Raw genomic sequence first — 12,987 nt, 5'->3', positions numbered from 1 at the left:
AACTGATTTCCTTCTAATAAAGCAGAAAGACAAAAGAAAACCCCATCTGGACATAAACCCCAACTAAACATACAAGTGGGTAAAATGGTTGCACGCTGTTCTAAAGGCTTCAAAGGAAACCACCAAGGACTGAGATTTGGACTCTGCCTTCAGGAGGGCAGGAAAGGCTCCCCTGAAGGAGAGACTCAAAGGAAGAGCCAGTGCTGGCTGTGGGTGTGTGGCTGGGAGCACCTGGGTAGAGGGCAAAGACCAGCTCGAGCTCAGCAGATTTAAGGAACTGAGAGGCGACTCCCCCGCCTTGCAGAACCAGCAATAAGCATTTTCTCTTTCTTTTTTAAATTATTGGTTCTTTTTAGTTATACATGATGGTAGAATTCATTTTGGCATAATTATACAAACACAAAATATTTCTTGTTCTAATTCAGTTCCCAGTCACCTCTCCTTCTCCTCCTCTCCCCCATCCTCGGCTCCCTTTCCTCTACTGACCTTTCTGCCATTTACCCACAAATTTTTAAAAATTAATTTCTTGTGAATGTATGTGACAGTGAGGTTCACTGTGGTATATTCACCTGTGTACACAGGAAAGCTCTGTCAGATTCATTCTGCTGTCTTTCCTTTTCCCTTTCCCACTCCCTTCCTTACTCCCCTTTGTCTACTCCTCTGAACTTCTATTCTTTTTTTAAATCCCCTCCCCTTACTGTGGGTTAGCTCCCCATATCAGAGAAAACATTTGACCTTTGGTTTTTGGGGATTGGCTTGTTTCACTTAGCAATAAGCATTTTCTAATGGACAATGTGAAGAGCCCAGGACTGGAGGCAGAAGTATTTTTACAGGGCTATTCAGGAAAGAATCTGGAAACAGCTATATTTTTAAGGAAACAGATTGGCAGACTGGGGTATGTGTGCGTGTGTGTGCACATATGCATGTGTGAATTTATGCCGAGATAATCACTAGGACATTTGTTTCTTTTTATAATTGAAGGATGCGACATGACCACAACTTAGCAGGAGTTACTCCCTTCTTTGCAAACAGACCAGCAAGCTTTGGAACTAAGAATAGGTAGACTTTGTGGCTGATGACTGATGCCCTGAGAAAAACAATGGGGACAGTTATCTGTGACCCCTGACATTGACTAGACTGCCTTAGGGTCATTGCCATTTTCAAAATGACTGAGTAGACATGCAGGTCAATGCCACGTGGGATACTGACAGGAGTGAGTTCTGTGGGTATTGCTCTTGGGACTGACCATTCAGCAAGTAAGTATCTATAGTATATCCACAGTGGTGCCCAGTGTGGCCTCACCACTGGCTCACTGTGTGATCTTAAACTAGTTATTTCAGTTTCTGCATTTCAGGGTCCTCAAGGAATTGTTGACGGAATTAAAAAATTCACATATCCTAGCTCAGCTGTAAGTATTTAACAAGTATTCAGAAATATTCATGTTCCTTCTTCCTATCCCCCTTGTGAGAAGAGTGGAAAAAAAATCAAAGTAAAAATAAATTGAGGAAGTACAATGAATACATGTGTCATGTAGGATGTGGACAGTGAGGGACAGGGAAGAATTAAAAATGGTTTCAAGTTTCCAGCCTGGGTCAGTAGGTTGACAGTTGCATCAGTTAGGACTTTTTTTTTTTTTGATGCAAGTCACAGAATATTAAGCAAAAAGGGATTTTTCTTTCTTTTCTTTTCTTTTTTTCTTTGGCTCATGCAATTGAAGAATTCCAGGCACAACCAGTTTTGGAAGCCCTTGTTCCCGAAGCTCGACCCAGGGTTCTACGGTTCTACTCTTGGCTCTATGTCCTTCATGCTGATTTCATTCCTCCTCCACCCTGTAATGCCAATGACTCCCACGTCCTGGTGTAAGAAAGCATGTAATGACCACAGTCAACACTCCTATTTGCTTATTACTCCATGGCATCGTTCTATATTTTACACATATTGACACAGAATTTTCACAACAATCCTATGAGATAGGTGCTATTTTACAGGTAGGGAAACTGAGGAAAAGTAAGCAACTAGCCCAAAGAACCAATATTTGAGCCCAAGTGGTCTGGTTTTCAACAGGCCTGTGCTCTCAAGTGCCTCATCTGGAAGAGAGTGGCCATCTTTTTTCGGTCCAATTGCACGGTTGTCCTTCTGTTTGGGTCCCCTGAGGCTAGAGGAAGATGCTGCTCAGTTGGCCAGGCTGCAGTCACATGCCCACCCCTGAAGAGGGCATAAGGATGTGCTCTGGATGGTATTCCTCATGCTCTGGAGTGAGAGTGGGAAAGGGACCCCCCAGACAAAGACTATCTGGTCTTTTATCAGAGCAAGGGGGATTCGATGCTCCACAGCAAAACAAGAGCTTTCCAACACAATTAAGATGGACAGCTATAATAGAAAACAAAATTTTCTACTCTATTTTACATTCTGTTTTCTAGAAAATAAAAGGGCTTTAGGGAGAAAATGATGAAGTCGGTGTTAAAAAACTGAAGTTTGAAGTGCTGGAAAAATATTAAGGCAAAGATATGGTTCATTGGAAATATTGATTCATCTTTGAAACAAAATGATAATAAAAGGCTAAAAATAAAATGATAAGCAAATAAATGTTAGGCCAATGAGAAATGAATGCAGGAGTGGCAACATTTGCATCAGATGAAGTGGAACTTCAGGCTGAAATGACCCTTAATGCCATGATAAAAGTCACAGATGACAAAGGTGACACAGTGCTATAGACATCAAAGAACTTAGCAGCTAAATATGAAAAGGTAAGGAGAAATATAAATACATAATTACAATGGGAGATTTCAAAATGCCTTTATCATTATTAGCCAGAATTAATAGTCAAAAAAGCATTCAGATCAACAAAATAATAGAAATGTTAGTCCAAAAATTACTCAGATGAGCTTAATATTAGAAGCAGATAATGGAAAGTTTTTGATACCTGGGATTGAAGCCAGGGGTGCTTAACCACTGAGCCACATCCCCAGTCCTTGTTATTTTTTATTTTGAGACAGGGTTCTGCTAAGTTGCTTAGAGCCTTTCTAAATTGCTGAGCCTGGATTTGAACTTGTTATCCTTCTGTCTCAGCCTCGTCTCTGGGATTACAGACATGTGCCACCAAGCCCAGTTATAAGCACATGATTTCATGTAGTACATATAGGCACATCGTACATCCCACAAGAAGAGAAAGTATTTTTTAATAAAAAATGAAAAAATTGTATAAAATTTTTTCATTTGTGTGATGATTGCAAAGAAAAGCCTTAACAACAACAGAATTTATAGGTCACATTCTTTAATCGAAAGTTGAAAAATCATTGATACATGATAATGACATAAAAAAATTAAGCAGTTAAAAACTAAGGAAGAAACTAAGCTTCTAGATAAGTCATGAATCAAAAAGGACATAAACGGGATCTCACTAACTATATAGAAACCAATAAAGAGAAAACCACTTCTTATTAAAGAATGACAGGACCCTGGGAGCTGTGCGTAGAGGAACATTTAGAGCCCTCAAATGATTTCACAATTTAAAAATAAAAAAAAAAATAAGGGAACTAAGTAGTCATCTCCAAAATTTAGAAAAAGAAACCAGAGAGTTGGAATTTAAAGGTATAAGTTGGAATTTATGAAATAGAAAAAAACAATAATTTTAAGTCAAGTCTCCTGAAAACAACTCCAAAAGTTTATTGAATAGACTAATAAAATAGACAACATAGAGATTTAAGAAAGAAAAATGGAAGAGATTAAGAATGAGAAAAGAGTCATACCCACAAGGACTTGAGAAATTAAAAGATGCAAGAGGCTCACTATGGGTAATCCTGTAGCCACGAATGTGAAAAGCTGCAGGAAACATACAAACTCATGTTAAAATATAAACTTGTAAAATGGACCCAAGAAGAGAGTGGAAGCAGGAGTGAACTGATTATTACAGAAGAATAGTAAGATAATTGGAGTTTACTTCTGGAAAGATCTTAGGACCAGATGGTTTCACAGCTGAGTGTTAATTTGCTTCTAAAGTTCCGATGATTCTAATGTGTAATTACTGAAATGTTTGCAGCTCAAATTGTGTCTATGGGCTGGTAGCAATCTAGTTAGAATGTGCATATTTAGCTACTCCAAGCCATAGAAAAACCTTTTAGATTCATGTTTTGAAGCCAGCATTATTTTAATACAAAACTTATGAAAAATATAGATTAATAATTACTAATTACAACTATATAGATGAATCTCACTTATAACTTAGTGATCAAAATGAAAAATACAATATTAGTTTGTAAAAGTTTTTATTATATCAAAAGGGATAAAAGACAACGAACAAGCAAGTCTTATTTTACAACTGCAAGAATGGTTCAGTATCTAAATTCCATTAACATGATCACAATCCATTACATCAACAATATAAGGAAGAGAAAAATCTCCTTAGGTATTCAAATGATAATTGCTAAAATTCAGCAGACATTTTAAATAAAAATCCTAAGTAGGTATAGAAGGAAATATTTAAATAGACAAAAACTACTTACCAGAATTGATCAACACAAGTGAAATCTTGGTAAATATTTAGATCACTGCTGTATATATGTATTTTGTTTTAAATCTAATAAAATTAGGGACAGAAGAACCAATATCAAAACCAATAACATGTATTATCTTAAGTAGGGAAACAGTAGGAGCCTTTCATTTTAGTCAAAAATCAGACTGATTCCTGTATTACCATTATAATTTAACATTATTTTAGCAAATGAAACAAGACAAAAAGTTGAAGTAATGACCATAAGCATTAGAAAATAAACAAAAACATGTATTTTGATAGGGATATATATATTTAAGAAAACCCAAGATAATTCAGAAGGGAAAACAATAAGACATATTAAAATAAGAGTGAGAAAAACCAGTGCAATCTAATTCCAGGCTTAGAGAGGAGGATCACAAACTTGAGGCTAGCCTGGGCAATTTAGAGACCTTATCTCAAAATAAGAAGTAAAGAGGGCTGGGGATGTAGCTCAATGGTAGAGTGCTACTGGGTTTAATCCCTCATACTGTGTGTGTGTGTGTGTGTGTGTGTGTGTGTGAAAGAGAGAGAGAGAATATAAATGGAAGCTAGATAACTATACAGAAAACAGCAGCTCTTCTACTTTAATAAGAACCAAGTAAAAATAAAAATGGAACTATATTGTTCCATATGTAATATTCACAAAAACTGTAAATTGCTTAGGAATAGGTCTAACAAGGAACTAACAAAATATGGGGAACTGATTCTACTGTATTTGGTGATAGAAGATCTGACTAGCTGGGAGGCCTCCATATTTTGAGGTCTTACATCATGAAAAAAAAATCAGTCCTAAAATTGAGATCAAGCAGCTTCCATTACGATGAAAAGAAGTGGTTTTTTTTTTTTTTTTTTTTCCCCCTTGGAACTGGACAGAACGATTAAACATTAATAGGAAAAATAAATGCTCAACATTAGTTAATAAAAATAAGAAAAAGAAAAAGGGGAGATTTTTCCTACCAGATAGTCAGAAACTAAAGCTGCAGTAAGCAAATCAATGTAGTATGGACATAGACTTACACATGTCCAAAGGGACATTTATGTAGTACAAATACTGTAGCTTATTTCAGGGGGGAAGAGATGGGCCATTTAATAAAGAGTTGACTTCTTTCTGGAAGAAAATAAAAATGACACTATCATATACCATATATGAAAACAAACTGCAGATGAATTAAAGACTTAGAAAAAATCCAGGCAACTTGATGGACAACAGAAAATTAAATGCTATAAAAGTAACGATAGACATATTTATATACAAAATCTTAAAATGTAAGATAAAGCCTATCATAAACAACATCAATAAGAATAGATCTGAAAATAATAATAAAAATGATAGAAAAAGTTGTTAATTTTTAATATACAAGGAACTCTCACAAATTGATAAGAAAGTGATCAACAAACCTGCAGAAAATGTGTAATAGACATGAATGGACACTAAAGAGAAGAACAAATTATACTAAGAACCACAAACATGAAAAGATACTTAAATACCTAGAGTCAGGGAAATGTAGGCTAAAATAACAATAAGACAATAAAAAGGTAAGTCATGTAGTCACTGGCTAGTGGGATATGAGAAAAGTGTTGTCATTGTGTTATTTTGAAAACATGTGTCACAGTCTTTGGGGGAGGCAATGAGGCATTAATAAATAAGTTAATATTTGTGAAATGCTTAAAGCAGTGTCTGTCATGTAAGAAATGCTATGCACATTTTTGCTCATTTATTTTTTGGTACTGGGAATTGAATCCAGTAGCACTTTACCACTGAGCTACATCCCTAGCCTTTTTTATTTTTTATTTTGTCTAAATCACCCAGGCTAGCTTCAACCTTGCAATCCTCCTGCCTAAGCCGCCTAAATCACTGGAATTACAGATGAGCACTACCTAGTCCATCTGTACATTTTTATGAAATAAGTGAGATTTCTCTTTAAAAAATCATATAGTTGTTGACTCAAAAATTTCATTCTCAGGAATCGGTACTATTCCAAAGACTGGGAATGCAGCAGGGAACCAAAACAATATCCCAGCCTTCTTGGGGCTTATACTGTGGTCCTCTACCCTCTTGTGTATGCACCAAAACTGTGTCTTCTTTTTATTCCAATGATAGACAAATTCCTTACACGTGATGTATTTAATACATATTTATATAACAGCATAGTGCTTTTAGTTGTATATCCTGGTGTCTAGATGTCTGTAGATATGTCTAATCTTCCTTTTTGTCTGTTAACTCCTTGAAGGTTAGCTCTCTAGATATTTTAGATATAGTGGTAGTAACAACTTGTTGACTGACAGGCGTAATGAAACATTGTTGCAGGTTATACTTTGGATCTGATTGTCCCCAGGGCTCCTGTGTTGAAGACTTGGTCCCAAATGTAGCAATGTCCAGGGGCTTTTGGGAAATGATTGGATCATGAGAACTGTAACCTTATCAGTGGATTAATCCATTTGATGAATTAATCATTTGAATGGACTTCTGGGAGGAGGTGGAAACTCTAGGCAGATGGGGCATAGCTGGAGGAAGTAGTCAGTGGGGGGGAATGCCTTGGTGACCATATCTTGTCCTTGCCCACCTCCCCATCCCGCTTCGTGGCTGCTGCTGTGAACTGAGTGTCTTTCCTCTGCCATGTTCTACTAGGATGTTTGGCTTCATCCCAGGCTCAGAGCAATAGATCCAGATGATCTGAGCTGAAAACTCTGAAACTGTGAGCCAAGATAAATCTTTTCTCCCCTTAATTGTTTCTGTCAGAGCTGGGTGTGGTGGCACATGCATGTAGTAATCCCAGTGACTTGGGAGGCTGAGGTAAGAGAATTCCAAGTTCAAAGCCAGCCTCAGCAATTTAGCGAGGCCCTAAGTAACTTAGTGGAGACCCTGTCTCAAAAAACAAAACAAAAACAAAAACCCAAACCAAAAAAAATAAATGGGCTGGGGATGTGGCTCAGTGGTTAAGCACTCTTGGGTTCAATCCCTGGTACCACAAAAGTAAAAAATAAATAAATAAAATAGTTTCTGTCAGAAATTTTGGTCACAGTGACAAAAATGTGACTAACACAGGTATGGAATTAGGGAGGTGAAACAGAACAAATGTACAAGTCTTTATGAAAATGAAACAGGATATAGTGAGTAAAAGTTAGCCAAAAAGGAGACAAAAGGCAGGACAAAGAAACTAACTTTAATCTGAAGTCCTTACACTAAAGTTCCACATACCCTTCCTCCCCAAGCCAGTTCTCTCTCCCACACCCGTGCCTCTCCAACTCAGTTTTCTCTCCCATGCTTACTACTCCCAAATTTCTGGGAAATCTATAAATCTCCACTCACTATCTTAGAGTTATCATAAATTCACTCACTTATAAAAATTACCTTGTGCTCTGTTAGTCTACGTAATAAATAGATTAAACAAAGAGTTATTTTTAAAAGCCTATCATACAAGGTATTTTTCTATGTTATCTACTGATCAGATAATGGAGACCCCATTACCCTAAGGATCCTGAGAGTAACAAGACCACCAGGAAATATCTTGTGATAACCAGACTGCTGTCATACCCGCATGCCTTCCTATGCCTACCCATCACCAAGTTTTCTTTAAAAGAGGAGCCTGAGAAATCCAGTGTCTCTCACTATCGAGACGACCCACATCTCCTTTGAATGTGTCTTTACTTTCCTAAATCATCTTTTTGCTTCTGGTATTTCCTTACATTAATTTCTTTGAAGTCTGTCAAGAACCCCGTTCATCCTGAGTTGAGGTTCCCCATTGCCAGGAACTCCTTGGACTTCCTTCAGAGACATAGGGACCCATGGTGGATTTGGTGATTCTCCAGAAGCCGGGGTGAAATGAGAAGAGAATGAATTCAAGGCTGAGGTTCCAGCCAACTGGCAGGGCAACACCATTACACTGAATGTAAGAAGACTTAAAAGCAAATGGATTTTTGTAGAAAACTAATAGTTTCAGATATTTTCTTTAGCTGCTAGTGGAAATATCTGGCAGCTAATGTGAAATGCATGACCGAAGAGGAGATGTTAAGTCCAGAGGAGTAGATCTGAGAACTTTCTTTTGAAGTGAAATTTGAGGTCATGACAGGGAGTGGATGAGTCACTAGGGGAGAGAGAATGATACTCCCAGGACTTAGGGCTGGAAACTTGGGCCAGTCCGGTGTCCTTCCTTACTGACCATGTGTCCACTACATCATGGGTCTGAACCTTGTGTCCTCAGTTTCCTGAAGAGTTAATAACGCCTGTCCTCCCCAACAAGACATGAGGCATATGTAGGTGGCTTGTAAATCAGCAAACACTATGTAAAGTAAGGATCATAGTGACGGACTGGAGCTGCCCGAGGATGGAACATAGGGGTTGTGGCCTGGCCCCTTCACCACATCAAGGGACGCCTAGTCCTTCAGATCTCAGTCCAGCAGCTTTCCCTGACCTCCCCATGGACTCACACATCCTGCATGGGCTGTCACTGCAAGTTTACAACTCACTACAGTAGCGATTTGATCCACACTTGGCATACTCCCTGCTTGCCTCAGTGCTGAGTGAACCCAGAAGTGAGCACAGGCAGAGGCAGGGCTGGGTTAGACAAGCAGGAAGGAAAACAAAACCACAGTGGGAGACAAAGCCATGAAGAACTCTTCAAAAAGGTCAGCAATGTCCAATGCTTTGAGGAGTAAAAGTGAATAAGGAATTTGAAAGCACCCTGGACTAACTGCATCTAGAAGGTCACTGCCTAAAACAATGGTTTAAACACCCACCAGTGGCAAAGCTGTTGAATGAAAGTAGTCTTTGGGTTTCTACAGAAGATCAATATCTTGATACCCATCCTATTTCTGTGGGGCTTTGAACCCTAAGTAACCTTGCTCTGTGAAGGAGGACACAAAAGGCAGAGTAACCTGAACAGAGCTGTGGAGCCCCAGCTAAGAGGTTTGTAACTGCTAGGCCTTTGTTCAAAGCCCAGGCACTGCCATGAATCTCAGTTCAATCACTTTGACCTGCCCCTGGAGAAAAAGTCAGATTTAATCGGGGTCAGTGTATTTTGTGCAAACATTTGATAACATCCACGTTTACAGTACAGGTACTCATTTTCTAAGCTCAGCTTTCAACTTTGCTCTGTGGAGTATTTGGAAGATACTTTGTTCCCATTTGATCCCACAGATCTGTGCTTGCATTTGTAAGAATTCTATCTGTGATGAGGAAAAACTCTGAACTTTCTATACAATCTGTTAAAAATAAAATACAGGGAACTGGAGTTGTGGCTCAGTGGTAGCGTGCTCGCCTAGCACATGTGAGGCCCTGGGTTCAATCCTCAGCACCACATAAAAATAAAATGAAGGTATTGTGTCCACCTACAAACAAAAGATGTATTTAAAAAAATAAACTGCAGGATTTTATTTATTTATTTATTAGTAGTACTGGGGATTTTTTTTTTTTTTTTTTTTTTTTTTTTTTTTTTTTTTTTTGTGGTGGTACAGGGGTGCTCTACCACTGAGCTATATCCCAGACCTTTTTATTTCTATTTTTATTTTGAGACAAGAATCTCATGAAATTGCCCAAGGTGGCCTCGAATTTATGATCCTCCTGCTTCAGCCTCTGGAGTTGCTGGGATTACACGTGTGTGTCACCATGCCCGAACTAAAGTACAGTATCTTTATCCCATGGTGTCTTTTCCCTTTTTCTTCAGTGTATGGTAGAGACTTTCAGGGTGATTTTAAAAATTGTTAACATATACATGTAACACAAAATTTACTTCTTGAGCATTTTTAGGCAGTTCAGTAGTGTTGTGTGTTCATTTTATTGTGTCACCAATCTCCAGACCTTTCCTAGCTTACAAAACTGAAACTCTATACCCATTAAGTGGCAACTTCCCATTTCCTCCTCCTTCTAATCTCTGTCAACGGCTCTGACGGTTATTTATTTATTTATTTATTTATTTGTGGTACTGGAGATCGAACCAAGGTCTGTGCACATGCTAGGCTAGTGCTCTACCACTGAGCTACATCCCCAGCCCTTTTCATTTTGAGATAGTCTTGCTAAATTGCTGGCCTTGAACTTGAGGTCCAACTGCCTCAGCCTCCCTAGTCTCTAGGATTATGGCAGTGTGCCATGGTGCCAGGCTTGGTTACATATTTTTATTGGACTGGGTTCTAGAAACTCCACTTGGGTGGGTGACCTTAACACATCCCTGGGAAATCAGAATCCCTTGTCACTAGATTCCCATAGGTACCCATGGAAATTAGGGTGGTCATTTGACTAAACCACAGTATCAGTGCTATGATACAGTCCTAACCAAAGAGGAAACAAAATTCAGGTGTGTATTCATGAACACCAAAAATAATAAAGCAATTGAATTCGCAGACATTAGATATTTGCCTATGTATAAAGGATTGAGCAGTTCACCAGTTGGAGGAAATATAAAGATGATTTATGTCAGGCAGTCATTTGTTCAGGAAATATGTGTTGAATATACCTGAACCAACCCTGGCTCAGATTTGGCAATTGAGCAAAGTAAACTGGAATTCCTGGCTTCAAGGCACTTTGCAGTCAAGGAATCTAGCAAGATGAAATTGATGATAATATGTGTTTATTCACAGCCACTTCCTCACTTTCCTATGTACCTAGGGATGTCCTTTTTTCCTATTCGAGGATGTCCTCAGATAAAATGACTTTGAAGGGCAAAGATGTAGATGGCTGTATCTTCAACTGTTGAATGACAAATTTTCTACCATACAGTTCTTTTGTAATATTAATTATAAAACACCAAGCAAATAAATTTGGTTTATGAACACAATGCCTATTGAGCACTTATGGGTCTCTAATCTCATTCACTCCTTAGAAATGCCTCCAAGGAGAACATTATCCTCTTCATTTTGTAGATGAGGAAATAGAAGCTCAGAAAGGGTGAGCAACTTTTCCAGAGTCACAAAGCTACAAAAGGGGCAGACTCAGGATGGGATTCAGGGGTCCTTTTTACTTGGCTGTACATCAATCATGGGCTAGCACACTGTCAGTCAGTCACTAAGGCACATTTTTATTAAGCGGTCACTGTATAAGGCATTGGGGACAGTGGAGTGTGTTCCAAGAGAATCAGTCCCTTCCTGAGCTGACACTATAGTGAGGGAAGACAGAGGATATCACAAACAACCACACAACTGCAGACGTGCTAAGTTTGGCAAACGGGTGCTTTGGGAGATTAAAATACAAGAATCCTGCCCAGGCTGCCATGGTGTGTGTGTTGGGGGGACATTAGGGGATGTGACAGACAAGCACTTTCTTTCTGAAAAACAAAGCTTCAGGACCCTGCCCTTAACTGCTGTAGCCAAACACAATTGAAGTTTATTTTGTTCTGAGGGAGGATTTGGTTACTCCACAGATGGGTTCAATTGAATTGTGGGTAGGAAGTCTGATCCCCACCCAAACCAGCTAAAACTGGTTTTGATGTTTGCACAACCTGTGAAATACACACTCTATGAAGTTTCTGTTTAAATATACTTCATTTGGAGCAAAATTTAGAATTAACACATGGGCAGAGAAGCAGTACTTGACCTATAATCTATTGGGTAGGTGCTACTTTAAGTAAAAGGCAAGTATTGTCATCTTTGTGAGAAAAAAAAAATGCTGTTTGACAGGAAGCAGATATTGTGAAAATGAACTTTAAATTGTTCTTTTCCCCTAAATTGACACAATACTGGAAAAGGCTAACAAAAAAGTACTAAGAAGACACAATTGCAAAACTTAACACCAACAGGGAAATGAACCCATTTCTCCATTAAAGAAAAGTGAAGTGAAATCTCAATGGTTAGTTTTTTTTGTTTGTTTGCTTGTTTTCTTTTGTTTAGTACCAGGGATTGAATTCAGGGGCGCTCACCCACTGAGCCACGTCCCCAGCCCTTTTTAAAATTTTATTTAGAGACAGGATCTTGCTGAGTTGCTTAGGGCCTCACTAAGTTACTGAGGCTGACTTTGAACTTGCAATCCTCCTGCCTCAGCCTCCCAAGCCACTGAAGTTGCAGGTGTGCACCGCTGTGCCTGACTTCAATGTAGTTTTGATTTGCACTTTCCTGATTGCTAGGGAAGTTAAGCATTTCTTATGTGTTTGTTGGACATTTGTATTTCTTCTTTTGAGAAATGTCCGTTTAGTTCTTTTGCTCACTTATTGATTCAGTTATTATTATTATTATTATTATTTGGTGCTAAGCTTTTTGAGTTCTTTGTAAAATACAGAAACTTATTAATTCTTGATTTTATTTCTTGAACTTTAGGAATCTTGTTAAGGGCTGGGTGCAGTGATGCTCAACTGTAATCCCAGTGACTCAGGAGGCGGAGGCAGAAAGATCATGAGTTCAAAGCCAGCCTCAGCAATTTAGCGAGGCCCTAAGCAACTCAGTGAGACCCTGTCTCTAAATAAAATATTTCAAAAAAGGACTGGGGATGTGGCTCAGTTGTTAAGTGCCCAATGGTTCAATCCTTGGTACCA

Source organism: Sciurus vulgaris (genome assembly GCF_902686455.1).
Source record: "Sciurus vulgaris genome assembly, chromosome: 9".
Taxonomy (NCBI): Eukaryota; Metazoa; Chordata; class Mammalia; order Rodentia; family Sciuridae; genus Sciurus; species Sciurus vulgaris.
The sequence above is the reverse complement of the archived record's forward strand: the minus strand, read 5'-3'. Positions refer to the sequence as shown.